Below are 7,234 nucleotides of genomic sequence, written 5' to 3' on the forward strand. Positions count from 1 at the left end.
CCCAGCTGGAGGCCAGGCCTTCAGTGCTGCCCCTGACCCCTCCTAAGGACAGGGACTGCTTCTCCAGGCCTTAGTCTGGTCACCCCCACAGAGGAGTTAACTAGGGAGGGCGGGGATAGTACGGGTGGGAGGGCAGGCCCTGGATGCCTTTAGAGAGGGAGGATACTTCCGGTGTGGAAAAGCCACTTAAATGTATTGACTTAAGCCTGTGTTTATAAGCTTTAAACTTAAGGAGTCTGTGAAAGCTAGCTCGTTAATTAGTTAGAAATGATTGTTTTACACGGTCTCAGGCAGATTCTAGTGCAGATGTGTCTGAGATCTCATTGACAATGGCCTCTTGACTCTACTTCATGGGCTCTCAAACAAACATGCTCCATTAAGTGTGTGTGTGTGTGTGTGCATGCATGAACTTGGGATGGCTTTTAGAGCCTCCCTCATGTGGGCACATCCTTTCCCACTATGCTGTCAGCCAGCATGGATTCACTATTCCCCTCAATGCTGTGACACAGGTTTTTAAGTCCTATAAGGAGAGAAGGGCAGGGGAGCTGCACTGTTAGGTCCCTGTGCCCTTTCCCATCTCCAGCTCTGATGATCCAAATAGGATCTGTCAAGTTTTCCACTGGCTTTAAATGTCTAGAAGTGCATCTCACCTCCTTTAAGGAGGAAGGCTAGCCCATGCCTGCTGTTGAGCTGGGTTGATGGATGCCCAGGCTGGAGTAGCAGGAGTAGACTGTCCAGCATGCACTATCCTCCCTCCACAAGCCACTCTGTGCCGTGCATTGTCCACACCATACCCAGCGGATCCTCAGAGATTATAACCTGTGGCCTGGAACCTTCATAGCCTGAAAGTGTCCTCGATAGCCTGCAACAGAACCTGCAAGGCTTTTGAGTAGTCCAATCCACCCTCCTTGCTGTGTGGGTACAGGAAGAACTTCCTGGCTGCCCCGTGAGGCCTGGCTAGCCTTCCAGCACTGCTCTCTGGGTTTTTCATTGGAGGCTGGGAGAGTGTTGAATTTGCCTGTAGCAATGCCTAGGTCTCAAGAGAGCGTCAGGTCTCCAGGGGCTACAAGTAAGGAGTTCAAAAGCCTGTGGAGGGAACTGGGTGTAGCTCAATAGCAGAGCACCGTGCCTAGCATTTATGAGGCCCTGGGGTCAATCCACGGTGAAAAGAAAAGGAAACTCCCCAGGTAGCTGCAGAGGTTCAGATGCCGGAGCCATCATCTTCTCTGACTTTAAGATGCTCTGCCCCAGTATCATCTCTTTGAACACAGGTTCTCAGAAGTCAGGATCCTAACAGGGGCTGGGAGGCCTCCCACAGTAGGGTGCACAATGGGGAGAGAACAGAGCCACCTTGCAGCGGGAGATGAGTTCCTTTCCATTTTCTGGGTGGTTCTGTTTCCTCTGAGAGACAAGCTGGTTGGGCAGTAGGTCTGCCAGAGGCAAGCAAGAAGGAAGGCATAATTCCCTGAGTAAGCAGGGAAGACCAGCTCCCCTAAACTGCCCTGACATTCCCCGGGGACTTAGGTCCAGAAACCTGCAGTCTGACTGCCTTATATTCTAAAAAGATTTAAGAAACAAACTCTCCAAGGAGAGCGGATTTGCTTACAATTTAGACAAGGGAGGGTCTCTAAGTTTCTCCAGACAGCATCCTCTTACAGTTTATAGAAAGCCATGGAACCAAGGTAAAACATGGGTAAATTTACCTGTGAGTGTGTGAGCTGGTGATGTGATTGTTCCATGACATGGTGAAGAGGAAGGTTTTCATTGTAGATATGAGGGAGAGAACAGCCAGAGGCCTTGGAAGAGTCCAGAGCAGAGACAGGGAGCAGTAGATTGAACAAGGCCAGTAGACTGGACCTGGCCATGAGAGAAGCAAGAGAACAGCGTGGGGTGGGGGTTGGGGGATGGAGGGATGAAGATCAAGGGAAGACCCAGAGTGTACACAGCAGAATTAGCAGGGTTGGAAGAAATGGACAGCTGGGGAGGAAGGCCATGAGCTGGAGAAGCTTGGGGTCCTGGAGGAGGTAGAAAGAGCTAGGCCCTTGTAATACTGAGGGACCTGGAGGCCAGCATGGGCTTTGTCGTGCTATCAGGCACCAGAGTTAGCCGTTTGTCCCTTCTGCCAGTGTTAAGGAAATGGCTCCTTTAGTAGAGGGAAGCCAGCTTCCCAAGTTCTAGAGCAATGCCGGCGTTTGTCTAGTCACCAGCATTTGGGGAAATGGCCTTTCATTTGTATGTGACAGGGAGACAGGCTAATCTGTCTTTTCCCAGTGCCAAGTACCTCTGCTCTCATCTCTCTAGAGATGGATTTTAGAATCAAGCCTTCTCTCGTGGCCCATGCAGTCTGCTGGCCATGCTCAGTTTATGACTTTCTCTCTCTCTGTTCCAAACCCATCAGGATACCTCTAGCGGCACTCTCTCATATACACAATAAAAACTTTCCAGTTAACCATGCCTTGGAGTGGCCATGTCCTCAGTTTATAGAAGTTTCACTGTGTCCCTGTGATGCCACATGGAGGCTCTGGGACCTCCTAACCCTGACCATGGCATCCCACAGCCTTCCCAGGTCATGAAGAAAACTGCAGGCAGATTAAAGCCAGCCAGATGTGTCCATGGCAGGAACACTCATGTGTCAGGCATCCACTGTCTAGAGGAAGTTCAGAGAGGCCCTGGACTGTTGTAACATTGTGGTAGTACTTACAGAAAGACAGGGAGATAGAGGAGCCCTCAACCCCAGGATCTGTTTAAGTCTCTTCAAGGAACTTTCAAATGGCTGGCAAGGGACCATAATCCTTTGAGAGAAGCCCACAAATAAGACTTAACCGTGCTTAGCAGTCAAAGCACATGCCTCCAACTCCTTGCGACGTGTAGTAAGAGTTCCTTTGACCTGCTTAAAAAAAAAAAACCCCATACTTCTCTCTTATCAGCAAACACGTGTACAATGAACCCCACAAACCTCAGCATAATCCTAGTTGCTAAATAAAGTGTAGATAAAAACGTGAATGCTAAAACATTTTCAATCTTCTCAATCCTTTGAACAGGGAGACTTCAAAAGCCACCAAAGCACCTACCTCAGTGGGACCCTCTCGGAATGGCACTCACCCTGAGGTGGGCACCAGTGTGGCACTGTGGCAACTTTCTCCATCCTATCACCATCAAGGAGCAGAGATAACATTAAGGCAAGGGAGTGATAACTAGGCCTAGGGCAATGGAGATCCTAACACACCCTAGATGGAGCAGAACTGAGGGCCATCAGTCACTTACCCTTTCCCACTGCCTTAGTGAGGATTTCTATTGCTGTGAAGAGAGACCACAACTCAGCAAGTCTTAGAAGGAAAGATTTAATTGGGGCTGACTTATAGTAGAGAAGTTTAGTCCATTGTCATCATGGTGGGAAGCATGGCGGCATGCAGGCAGACATGGTGCTGGAGAGGAAGCTGAGAGTTCTACATCTGGGTCTGTAGACAGCAGGAAGAGACAGAACCACAAGTACAGCCTGAGCATCTGACACCTCAAGGCCCGCCCCAGTGACACACTGTCTCCAACAAGGCCGCTTCTCCAACAAGTCCACACCTCCTAATAGGACCACTCCCTATGAACCTATGGGGAGTTCATTTTCTTTCAAACCACCTCAGCTGCCCACCACTAGTTTGCTATCAGTATAAGTGGGCCCAGGCTGGGCTAGGGTGGGGCTGGTAGAGTATGCAGGAGGTAGGGTAACTACAGTTACCTGAAGGGAGGGTAGAGCTCTTGGTGATAAATTGGGACTTATCAGTGATGAAACTGCCCCAAGTCACCCACAATGCTGTAAAGACTCCCTCACTTATGTTCCTGTAAGCACAGTCCATTCAAGGGTTCATCAAGTTGTTCTTCTGTGGAATCACTTGTCATTGCTGCCTATCTGAGACGAATAGATACGTGTTCATGTTGCTCTTTTAACGTCTATACTAAAATCTTTTCTTAATAATCTCCAATTCTACTTCATACTGACTAACCCTGAAATCCCTTTCTGCACCCGAGGTTAAGATCCTAGCTGCACCTGACTGGATGTTAACAGGGAAAGCCACGGGCCACACAGCCATAGTGCAGAGCTCTGTCCTTGCAGCTGAGGAAGGCCTGGCTCTTGAATTTATCACCACATGTAAAATCACAACCCTAAGAACTAAAGGGCATTGCCCTGTGTTTAAAGAGCACTTAGAGTTCAGAGAGGAAGTTCAGTGAAGAGAATCTGAGCAGAAGAGCCAAAGAGACACCCACACTGCATCACTGCGCCTCAGCCTCTGCACTGCTAGAGGCAGCAAAGACTCCACCTTCTTAAGCACAAATAAGGCTTGTTTGTCAGTTGGTCAAGAGGAGTTTTCTGTAAAGACATTTTAGTAACACAGCTGAAACAACACTGTCCCCCTAAAGTGAACCCCTCAGCCTTGGAAGAGCGCATAGGTGTGGCTCTGCACCGTGGCTTGGCTCCACAGGAAAGTGAGGATGGCCAAGTAGCAGTCAAGGGAAGGCAGGCACTGGGCCAGGAGTCAGATGTCACCCCAGGCCTGTAATGGTGGAAGGAGCACGCTAGACACTCTGAGAGGGAAAACAGTTGCTCTCTGGGGAGAAAGCATGAACTGTGGTTTTCCTCAGTAAATCAATAAGCCCTGGTAGCAGGGCACTTTGCTCCTTTGAACCAGTTTGTGAAATTGATTATGTCTGAGGATGGAGAGCCAGACGCCTCCCCCCCCCCCCCATTCCCTGGGCACCACCATGCAGGAGAAGGTTCCTGGCTGAGGCTGGGCTCCCTCTTGGACATCCTTTCCCAGTCTTATCAACACAGCTCCCTGGTGACTCCACCATGATACTAGCTTGGCCTGAAGACCCCCTGCAGGTAACCCCAAAAGGCCAGTGGCACTGACTAGTGGCTCTCCTGCCTCCAATCTTATTCTCTGTTGTCCCTCATCCCTCCAGCCAGGCTGTGTTCCCATACTCTGAGGTCTTAAAACAAGAACCAGGAAGTGGAACTTGGGCCTCTGCCCTTCAAATACTTGATCCAGGGCCAGGATCCCAGGGGAAACAAAAAACAAAAAGGGTGGAGGCACCAGATCAGTAGGGCTATGCCTGGGCATGCTGGAGCTGCTGGGCATGGAGGAGAGACACTACTCATCCTTACAGGGCTTTTTGTGGGTACCACTGTGCTCTAGTTGGGCTCTGGGCAGAAACTGGACCCCAGGGGTCTGGTGGAGGCTCTCACCCTTTCACTAAAAATCCCTCCCTCTGTTCCCCATGCATTTCCCTCTCAGTTCATCTGGGCAGCAGGTGTGTAAGGCACAGCCAAAGGCTGGTGCAGTCACACCAGATAACATGGGGATTAGGGATGGTGCTGAAGGTCACCCAGCTGACTCCAGGAGCACCCGAGGGTCTAGGGAAATCTTGTTTTCTTGGTCGGAGGGGCAGCTGAAAGCTTGGAGCCTCCTCACTGACTCTGGTCTCTCTTCCAGAGGGCAACTGAGGACATAAAAGCCACCCACAGCAGGCGCACCTCTGCCTCAGGGCCTTTGCATGTTCTCCTCAGCCTTGTGCAGCTGGATACTGAGTAGTGAGGCGCACTCCTGACCCTCCTGACCCTCTGGAGTGTGAAAGTGTGGCCTCTTCCTCTCTAGTCAACAGTCCTGCTCCCTCTTTATGACCTCCTATTTCCTACAGCTCACAAATATAATTTATATTTTACAAAGATATGTTTATTTATTATGTGGTGTTGGGGATCTGACCCAGGACCTTGAATTTTGTTTGTTGTCTGCATTCAAAAGCTCCCAGAGCCCATGAGAACACATTCCCTGCTATCCCCAGGGTGGGTGGGTGGGGGGCAGTGTCTGAACAGTCAGTCCGTGTCGTTGAGCACGGTTGCACTGAACATACTTCTTTAGGGACACAGGAAGCCCTCACGTGGCCCGCCTGGTGTGGGTATTAGGGAATGGAAAGTCTTTGCTGAACACGCCCACGTTTTTGTTCCACCCTTCCCCCCAGCCCCCTCAGCTTCAAGTCTTGTGTGAAGTCAGACCACGCACAGCCAGTGAAAGCCTCCACTTGAGGGAGGAAGTCACTGTCACAGTAAAAACAATGTGAGCCTCTGGGGCTCTGCGACTTTAAAAAAAAGATCAGGCCGAAATCGGAGGCAGAGAAGCAAATGTCGCAGATGTCCATCTCTACAATCCTGCCAGCAGCACAGAATGCCAGCAAAGGCACAGCCCTACTGTCAACGCGCATGCATACATACCGGATCCCTCCACCTCCCTCCTGATCCCGCCAACCAGATGCCAGAAAGGCTATCCAGACTTCTGGCCGCCGGAAGTTTAAATGACGGGAGGTGCAGACTGGAGAAGTTAAAATTAAGAGTCACTTGGACGGCGCCCTCAGCTACCTGGATTGGCTCAGGTGCCTGGGCAAGTAGCAAGCCTGGAACCCAAGGGACAAACATGCATGGGGGGGCGGGCGGGCGGGGAAACCAGGGGGCTGAGGAGCCAGCATCGCTGTCAGGCGCAGCACCCACCCCTTGCTTCCGAAGCGCAAGCAAGGGGTTGACGCCCCTGGAAGAGGATGGAGCATCAGATGCAGGACTAAGAAGCATGGCCTATTGCACGCCTGGATCGGTCTTAGGATAAGGGGAAGCGCATTTAGCTGCGGGAGATACGCGAAGCCCTCGCAACTCTCACGCTGGAGTGCCGCTGCTGTCCCCGGAGCTTACTGTCAGGGTCGCTCTCGGGTTCCTACTCCCGCGGCGGCTGGTGTGCAGTTCCTCCACTCTCAAACTCCTCTTGAGCCTCTTTGCCTGCTGCTGAGCTGGTGACACCAGCTGCCTGTTAGCCCCGCCCCCACTAGCCCCGCCCAGGCCTTGGCCCCACCCCCGAGTTGGCTGGTTGGCCAAGGCTAGCTGAGCATCTAGCTAAGGTGTTTCACCTATTCTGGCAAAGTCTGCTGTTCTGAACAGGGTATTGGCAGTTTAAACTCTGCAGTCTGTGGACTCTACACACAAGAGCCCAAGCTGGCCTGGTGCTACAGCCTTCCTCTCACCTTCCTAGCAGTTCGTTGTAACCATTTTATAAGCGAACCAGTCAGTGAGCAAACATCTGGGGATAAAGCTTGAGGGTAGAGTGTCTCGCGTGGGCAAGGCGCTGGAGTTCATTCCCAGAACCACAAATAAAATAGTGAAGTGTGGAATGAACACACAAACCTGAAGTTTGTCGTTAAGTGC

The 7,234-nt window shown here is 51.2% G+C and overlaps 1 protein-coding gene across 2 annotated transcripts in view; it reads right to left on the reverse strand.

Moving 5' to 3' along the window:
- Ephx1 (epoxide hydrolase 1, microsomal) overlaps nt 1-6,870 on the reverse strand; it is a 28,014-nt gene extending 21,144 nt beyond the window's left edge. For both annotated transcript variants that reach the window (NM_001312918.1, NM_010145.3), the window contains exon 1: nt 6,728-6,870. The gene's annotated coding sequence lies outside the window, so the exon portion shown is untranslated. The remainder of the gene's footprint in view (nt 1-6,727) is intronic.
- Nucleotides 6,871-7,234: the final 364 nt, after the last annotated feature.

The sequence above is a fragment of the Mus musculus genome, chromosome 1 (assembly GCF_000001635.26).
Source record: "Mus musculus strain C57BL/6J chromosome 1, GRCm38.p6 C57BL/6J".
Lineage (NCBI taxonomy): Eukaryota > Metazoa > Chordata > Mammalia > Rodentia > Muridae > Mus > Mus musculus.